Consider the following 9,576-nt stretch of genomic DNA (forward strand, 5'->3'; position numbering starts at 1 on the left):
ATACGGAGACTTGATTACACACTGGTGGATTGTATTTATCATCATTAGTCATTTAGGTCAACATTGGATCATTCAGAGATCCTCACTGAACTTCTGGAGAGAGTTTGCTGCACTGAAAGTAAAGGGGCTGAATAATTTTGCACGCCCAATTTTTCAGTTTTTGATTTGTTAAAAAAGTTTGAAATATCAAATAAATGTCGTTCCACTTCATGATTGTGTCCCACTTGTTGTTGATTCTTCACAAAAAAATACAGTTTTATATCTTTATGTTTGAAGCCTGAAATGTGGCAAAAGGTCGCAAAGTTCAAGGGGGCCGAATACTTTCGCAAGGCACTGTACATCTCTGTTCAATCTAACCCTGGAATGTAGTGAAATTCCAAAGATCTGGAAATCAGCATTTGTCCTACCACTTTTAAAAGGGGGAGATCCAACTCTTTTAAATAATTATAGGCCAGTCTCAAAGCTGTCATCCCTGGTGAAAATACTTGAAATCCTTGTAAGTGAACAGCTAAAATAGTTTTTATTTAATAACTCTATTTTATCAATGTACCAATCGGGCTTCAGGAAGAAGCATAGCACAATTACAGCAGCCATGAAGTTTTCACATGATTTTACTGAAGCCATTGACAAAAAACATTACTGTGTCTCACTTTTGATTGATTTCTCTAAGGCTTTTGATACAGTTTATCATGCTATACTGAGGCAGAGATTGTCGAGTGTAGGTCTTTCGGAGCATGCAGTTGCATGGTTTGCTAACTATCTGCCTGATAGAACTCAGTGCACTCAATTTGATGGGCTTATGTCTGTTAAATTGTCTGTCTTGAATGGTGTGCCCCAAGGCTCTGTACTTGGTCCTCTCTTATTCACTATTTATATAAATGATTTAGACAAAAATGTCCAAAATGCCCTACTTCATTTTTATGCTGATGATACTGTTATTTACTGTTGCGCCTCGTCTCTAACAAAAGCTTTCCAGAACTTGCAAACTGCTTTTTATACTGTTCAACATACCTTGTGTCAATTGAAGCTTATCCTCAATACTGACAAAACTAAACTAATGGTGTTTTCTAATGCAAGAAATAGACCTCTGAACCTTTCACCTATTACTACCTGTCAGGGCAAGGAGATTGAGACTATAACCTCATATAAATATCTTGGAATTTTAATTGAAGACGGCCTCTCTTTTAAATTGCGTATTCAACAACTTTAAAAAAAATTGAAGCTGAAATTGCGATTTTATTTGATGAATAAGGCCTGTTTTTCATTTGAAGCCAGAAGGAGGCTAGTATCAGCTACATTTGTGCCTTTACTAGACTATGGGGATATTTTATATATGACTGCTTCCGCTCGTTTGAGATCAATTGACACTCTTTACCATGGCACTTTGAGATTTATTTTAAACTGCAAAACCCTTACTCACCACTGCACTTTGTATACCAGGGTTGGCTGGCCTTCTCTTGTCACTCGTAGGCTCAATCACTGGTATACTTTTATTTACAAAGCCATTTTGTGTTTACTACCTTTTTATTTGTGCATTTTTATTGTTCAGGAATGTGGTGGGTCGTCTCTTAGTTCGCTGGACTTTATCCTGCTAACTGTTCCAAATGTCCGAACCGAATTTGGTAAAAGGGCTTTTATGTCCTCTGCGCCATCGCAGAAGAACTTGTCCCGATTGGTGTTTTTAAATCACTGATGAAGGATCTTGAGGCTGATTCCCTGACCAGTCAATGTTTTTAATTAGCTGTTTTTGATTTTGTTATACTCTTGTGAGTTCTATGGTTTTTACTAGATTTCTTGTGGTTTTTCATGTTTGTCTGTAATTGTTGTAATGACTTGGTGCTGCCTATCTTGGCCAGGACGCTCTTGAAAAAGAGATTTTAATCTCATTGAGCCCTTCCTGGTTAAATAAAGGTTAAAATGAAAAAAATAAAAATAAAATAATTTATTGTGATGGTGTATTGTGATGGTGTTTTGTGATGGTGTATTGTGATGGTGTATTGTGATGGTGTATTGTGATGGTGTATTGTGATGGTGTATTGTGATGGTGTATTGTGATGGTGTTTTGTGATGGTGTATTGTGATGGTGTATTGTGATGGTGTATTGTGATGGTGTATTGTGATAGTGTTTTGTGATGGTGTATTGTGATGGTGTATTGTGATGGTGTATTGTGATGGTGTTTTGTGATGGTGTATTGTGATGGTGTATTGTGATGGTGTATTGTGATGGTGTATTGTGATGGTGTATTGTGATGGTGTATTGTGATGGTGTAATGTGATGGTGTATTGTGATGGTGTATTGTGATGGTGTATTGTGATGGTGTATTGTGATGGTGTTTTGTGATGGTGTATTGTGATGGTGTATTGTGATGGTGTATATCATTTGACTTTTTTTTTTTTTTAAATGCAGATGTTCCAAAGGTCTGCATCAGTGGCTTGTATGTGTGAAGGTCTGGAGATTCTAAAATATGTTTATGTTAATTACCGGGAAATTTCCGTTGAGACCGGCAGTAATTTGCATGACAATGACCGGCTGTCATGACTACCAAAGCCCTAGTTGTCCTCTCTGCTCCATGAGGGATATGTATGACAATGGCTGTTCAAGTTTCACATAGTTTTAATGTTATGTCACATGCACAAGTACAGTGAAATGCCTTTCTTGTTGTTGTTGCAAACTCTAAACCCAACTATGCAGTAATCAATAACAATGTAATCAATAACAATGTAATCAATAACAATGTAACATAAGGTAGAACATAAACATACGAGTAATAAAAATATGTAACAAGAAGAAAACAAGAAAGTAAGAAGCTTTATACAGGGTCAGTTCCATATTAACAATGTACAGGGATACTGGAGTGATGGAGGTAGATATGTATAGGGGTCAGGTGACTATATACAGGGTCAGTTCCATATTAACAATGTACAGGGATACTGGAGTGATGGAGGTAGATATGTATAGGGGTAAGGTGACAGGGATACTGGAGTGATGGAGGTAGATATGTATAGGGGTCAGGTAACTAGGCAACAGGATATAAGATAAACAGAGCAGAAGCAGCAGCATCTTATATGATAATTGTATGTGAGTGTGTGTGTGTGTGTGTGTGTGTGTGTGTGTGTGTGTGTGTGTTTATAGTCAGAATAAATGTATGGGTATATGTGCCTCGTTTCAGGAAACTTTTTTTTTCTTCAGAAATGCCTTCTAGAACACGTGAACTTTCATGTGCCTTAAAGAACGAATTGTTATTTATAATGACGGCCTAGGAACAGTGGGTTAACTGGTCTAGGAACAGTGGGTTAACTGCCTTGTTCAGGGGCAGAACAACAGATTTTTACCTTGTCAGCTCTGGGATTTGATCTTGCAACCTTTCAGTTACTAGGCTACCTGCTCTAACTACTAGGCTACCTGTCTCTAACCACTAGACTACCTGTCTCTAACCACTAGGCTACCTGTCTCTAACCACTAGGCTACCTTTCTCTAACCACTAGGCTACCTGTCTCTAACCACTAGGCTACCTGTCTCTAACCACTAGGCTACCTTTCTCTAACCACTAGGCTACCTGTCTCTAACCACTAGGCTACCTGTCTCTAACCACTAGACTACCTGCTCTAACAACTAGACTACCTGTCTCTAACCACTAGGCTACCTGCTCTAACAACTAGGCTACCTGTCTCTAACCACTAGGCTACCTGCCTCTAACCACTAGGCTACCTGTCTCTAACCACTAGGCTACCTGTCTCTAACCACTAGACTACCTGTCTCTAACCACTAGGCTACCTGTCTCTAACCATTAGGCTACCTGTCTCTAACCACTAGGCTACCTGGCTCTAACCACTAGTCTACCTGTCTCTAACCACTAGGCTACCTGTCTCTAACCACTAGGCTACCTGCTCTAACCACTAGTCTACCTGTCTCTAACCACTAGGCTACCTGTCTCTAACCACTAGGCTACCTGTCTCTAACCACTAGGCTACCTGGCTCTAACCACTAGTCTACCTGTCTCTAACCACTAGGCTACCTGTCTCTAACCACTAGGCTACCTGCTCTAACCACTAGACTACCTGTCTCTAACAACTAGGCTACCTGCCTCTAACCACTAGGCTACCTGTCTCTAACCACTAGGCTACCTGCCACCCCATTTTATTGTGTTACTATATCCTTTTTACATTTTTTTTTATTTTAAATCACTATGACTTAGTCGCCATAGTGATTAATATATAAACAGCTGAATCTATGCGTTTACCAAACAATGCAGTGAGTAATATGTGTTTCTCCTTCCGGTATGAAACTTCAATAGCGAATGACTCACTTTACGCTGGAGCTTACGACGTGGGTTGGTCTTGCAACACATAAACATGGCTTATTGCCATTTAGCTCAGCTCATTGGCTATCTACCCAGCTAGATTTCAAGACGATCAGTGGTCATTGGGTTAAAAGACAGTCAATCAACGAAACAGCGGGCAAATCATTGGTGCACAATGATGTCATTACTTGTCTTCAAATCGGTTTCTTTCAGTCAATACGTCCCGCGAAATGGCCCATTACGTTTGATTGTGTTACAAACAAACCAGTTGATTGCAGTGAAACCAAACATGACTGGAAAAGTCACGTTCTGTGTGGGTTATTTACCTGGAAAGTGTCGTCGAAAATGGAATGAGACGGAATTCCCGACACAAGCGGTTCACAAAATGTTTCGTGTTAGGCTATAAAAACTGATTTTATTAAACAAAAGACCATTCATTGTGTAACAATGAGCATTGGAATTGCAAACAGGCGAAGATCGTCATTGTAAACAATTTATTTTAATGCAGTTTGTGATTATGTTACGCCTGTGCTGGTAAAAAAAAATTTTTTATGGGGCTCTATGCTCAGATAATCGCATAGTATTATTTCGCAGTAAATCCTTTTTTATATCTGACAACGCAGTTGGATTAGCAAGATTCTAGGCTTTCGATACATGTGAAACACTTGTATTTTCATGAATGTTTAATATGACTATTTATGTAGTGATGACCGTATGTTGTGGAATTTCAGCCCGCTAGCGGGTTCCGTGCGCAGAGAGGTTAAGTTTGGGTCATTGTGTATTCTCTGTTTAGGGCCAAATAGCATCCTAATTTACTCTGTTTTTTTGTTAATTCTTTCCAATGTGTCAAGTAATTATCTTTTTGTTTTCTCATGATTTGATTGGGTCAAATTGTGTTGCTGTCCTGGGGCTCTGCGGGGTGTGTTTGTGAACTAATTCTGCTCTGCATGCATTATTTGGTGTTCTACGTTGTACACAGAGGATATTTTTGCAGAATTCTGCATGCAGAGTCTCAAATTGGTGTTTGTCCCATTTTGTGAAGTCTTGGTTGGTGAAAGGACCCCAGACCTCACAACCATAAAGGGTAATGGGCTCTATAACTGATTCAAGTATTTTTAGCCAGATCCTAATTGGGTATGTTGAATTTTATGTTCCTTTTGATGGCATAGAATGCCCTTCTTGCCTTGTCTCTCAGATTGTTCACAGCTTTGTGGAAGTTACCTGTGGCGCCGATGTTTAGGCCAAGGTATCGTTTTTTGTGTGCTCTAGGGCAATGGTGTCTAGATGGTCCTGGCAACTGGACCTTTTTTGGAACACCCCTATTTTGGTCTTACTGAGATTTACTGTCAGGGCCCAGGTCTGGCAGAATATCTAGGTGCTGCTGTAGACCCTCCTTAGTTGGTGACAGAAGCACCAGATCATCAGCAAACAGTAGACATTTGACTTCAGATTCTAGTAGGGTGAGGCCGGGTGCTGCAGACTTTTCTAGTGCCCGCGCCAATTCGTTGATATATATGTTGAAGAGGGTGGGGCTTAAGCTGCATCCCTGTCTCACCCCGCGGCCCTGTGGGAAGAAATGTGTGTTTTTTTTTTGCCAATTTTAACAGCACACATGTTGTTTTTGTACATGGATTTTATAATGTTTATAATGTTTTACCCCCAGCACCACTTTCCATCAATTTGTATAGCAGACCCTCATGCAACACTGAGTCGGAGGCTTTTTTGAAATCAACAAAGCATGAGTTGACTTTGTTTTGGTAAAAAGCTAATTTGAACTTTGCTCAGTCAATTGTTTTCATTGAGGAAATGTACGAGTCTGCTGTTAATGATAATGCAGAGTATTTTCCCAAGGTTACTGTTGACATTTAGTTATGTCAACTACCCCACGGTAGTTATTGGGGTCAAATGTGTCTCCACTTTTGTGGATTGAGGTGATCAGTCCTTGGTTAATTAATATTGTGGAAGTTGCCAGAGCTAAGGATGATGTTAAAGAGTTTTAGTATAGCCAATTGGAATTTGTTGTCTGCATATTTGATAATTTCACTAAGGATACCATCAACACCACAGGCCTTTTTGGGTTGGAGAGTTTTTATTTTGTCCTGTAGTTCATTCAATGTAATTGGAGAATCCAGTGGGTTCTGGTAGTCTTTAATAGTTGATTCTAAGATTTGTATTTGAGCATGTGTATGTTTTTGCTGTTTGTTCTTTGTTATAGAGCCAAAAGTTAGGAGAAGTGGTTTACCCATACATCTCCATTTTGGATAGATAATTCTTTGTGTTGTTGTTTGTTTAGTGTTTTCCAATTTTCCCAGAAGTGGTTAGAGTCTATCGATTCTTCAATGACATTGAGCTGATTTCTGACTTGCTGTTCCTTCTTTTTCCGTAGTGTATTTCTGTATTGTTTTAGTGATTCACCATAGTGAAGGCGTAGGTTCAGGTTTTCTGGGTCTCAATGTTTTTGGTTGGACAGGTTTCTAAATTTCTTTCTTAGATTTTTGCTTTCTTCATCAAACCATTTGTCATTGTTTTTAATTTTCTTCGGTTTTCTATTTTAGGTTTTTAGATTTGATAGGGAAGCTGAGAGGTCAAATATACTGTTAAGATTTTCTACTGCCAAGACACCTTCACTATTACAGTGGAACGTTTTACCCAGGAAATTGTCTAAAAAGAATTGAATTTGTTGTTGCCTAATTGTTTTTTGGTAGGTTTCCAAACTGCATTCCTTCCATCTATAGCATTTCTTAATGTTACTTAGTTTCTTTGGCTTTGATGCCTCATGATTGAGTATTGCGCTGTTCAGGTTAATTGCGATTTTGCTGTGGTCTGATAGAGGTGTCAGTGGGCTGACTGTGAACGCTTTGAGAGACTCTGGGTTGAGGTCAGTGATAAAGTAGTCTACAGTACTACTGCCAAGAGATGAGCTATAGGTGTACCTACCATAGGAGTCCCCTCGAAGGCTACCATTGACTATGTACATACCCAGCGTGCGACAGAGCTGCAGGAGTTGTGACACGTTTTTGTTGGTTATGTTGTCATAGTTGTGCCTAGAGGGGCATATGTGGCAGGGAATGCTGTCACCTGCAGGCAGGTGTTTGTCCCCCTGTGTGCTGAGGGTGTCAGGTTCTTGTCCGGTTCTGGCATTTAGGTCGCCACAGTCCCTTCCCTGTTTCACACCTGGTAGTTTGGTGGATGGGACTACCAGCTCTCTGTAACCTCGAGGGCAACCAGTGGGTCCGTCTCCTCTATACCAGGTTTCTTGCAGGATGACAATGCTCTCAATGCTCTCTCTCTCTCTCTCTCCTCCTTTCCTACCCTCTCTCTCCTCCTTTCCTACCCTCTCTCTCCTCCATTCCTACATGCTCTCTCTCTCCTCCTTTCCTACCCTCTCTCTCCTCCTTTCCTACCCTCTCTCTCCTCCTTTCCTACCCTCTCTCTCCTCCTTTCCTACCCTCTCTCTCTCCTCTGTCCCCCCCTCTATCTCTCCTCCTTTCCTACCCTCTCTCTCACCTCCGTTCCTACCCGCTCTCTCTCTCTCTCTCTCTCCTCCTTTCCTACCCTCTCTCTCCTCCTTTCCTACCCTCTCTCTCCTCCATTCCTACCCTCTCTCTCCTCCATTCCTATCCTCTCTCTCTTCCATTCCTACCCTCTCTCTCCTCCTTTCCTACCCTCTCTCTCCTCCATTCCTACATGCTCTCTCTCTCCTCCTTTCCTACCCTCTCTCACCTCCTTTCCTACCCTCTCTCTCCTCCTTTCCTACCCTCTCTCTCTCTCCTCTGTCCCCCCCTCTCTCTCTCTCTCTCTCTCCTCCTCCTTTCCTAACCTCTCTCTCTCCTCCGTTCCTACCCACTCTCTCTCTCTCTCTCCTCCTTTCCTACCCTCTCTCACCTCCTTTCCTACCCTCTCTCTCCTCCTTTCCTACCCTCTCTCTCTCTCCTCTGTCCCCCCCCTCTCTCTCTCTCTCTCTCTCTCCTCCTCGATTCCTACCCTCTCTCTCCTCCGTTACTACCCACTCTCTCTCTCCTCCTTTCCTACCCTCTTTGTCCTCCTTTCCTACCATCTCTCTCCTCCGTTCCTACCCTCTCTTTCCTCCGTTCCTACCCTCTCTCTCCTCCGTTCCTAACCTCTCTCTCCTCCTTTCCTACCCTCTCTCTCCTCCGTTCCTACCCGCTCTCTCTCTCTCCTCCTTTCCTACCCTCTCTCTCTCCTCCGTTCCTACCTTCTCTCTCGCTCTCTCTCTCCTCCATTTCTACCCGCTCTCTCTCTCCTCCTTTCCTACCCTCTCTCTCCTGTGTTCCTACCCTCTCCTCCGTTCCTACCCACTATCTCTCTCCTCCGTTCCTAACCTCTCTCTCCTCCGTTCCTACCCTCTCTCTCTCTCTCCTCCATTTCTACCCACTCTCTCTCCTCCGTTCCTACCCTCCCTCTCTCCTCAGTTCCTACCCTCTCTCTCCTCCGTTTCTACCCACTCTCTCTCCTCCGTTTCTACCCACTCTCTCTACTCCGTTCCTACCCACTTTCTCTCCTCAGTTCCTACCCACTCTCTCTCCTCCGTTTCTACCCACTCTCTCTCCTCCGTTTCTACCCACTCTCTCTACTCCGTTCCTACCCACTTTCTCTCCTCAGTTCCTACCCTCTCTCTCCTCCGTTTCTACCCACTCTCTCTACTCCGTTCCTACCCTCTCTCTCCTCCGTTTCTACCCACTCTCTCTCCTCCGTTTCTACCCACTCTCTCTCCTCCGTTCATACCCTCTCTCTCTCTCTCTCTCTCTCCTCCATTCCTACCCTCTCTCATCCCTTTTCTCTCACTATTATCAGTGTGCGCTCCCCATTCTTCACGTATGAAAAAGATACCCTGTAGCAGTATTTTGCAGCATCCATTTTCTCTGAATATGAATGCCAGCTGGGGCATGGTGCATGTTATGCTGTCTCCGTGAATGTATTAGCCGTCATGAACCAACTTGAAGTAGCAGAAACACAACCATTAAATAGACTGAGGTTCTATTCATGTAATACCCACCAGAACATGTCATTGTTGCTGAAGCAGATTTAACTTGTCTCGTTTACATTGTTAGGTGGATGCTCTTGACTGGTGGGACTCAGCATGGGCTGTTTTGTCAGCCAGAGACTACAGGGACTCAGTATAGGCTGTTTTGTCAGCCAGTGACTACAGGGACTCAGCATAGGCTGTTTTGTCAGCAGGAGACTACAGGGACTCAGCATGGGCTGTTTTGTTAGCCAGAGACTACAGGGACTCAGTATAGGCTGTTTTGTCAGC

The sequence above is a fragment of the Oncorhynchus mykiss genome, chromosome 20 (genome assembly GCF_057628025.1).
Source record: "Oncorhynchus mykiss isolate SJ-2025 chromosome 20, ASM5762802v1, whole genome shotgun sequence".
In the NCBI taxonomy this organism is placed as follows: domain Eukaryota; kingdom Metazoa; phylum Chordata; class Actinopteri; order Salmoniformes; family Salmonidae; genus Oncorhynchus; species Oncorhynchus mykiss.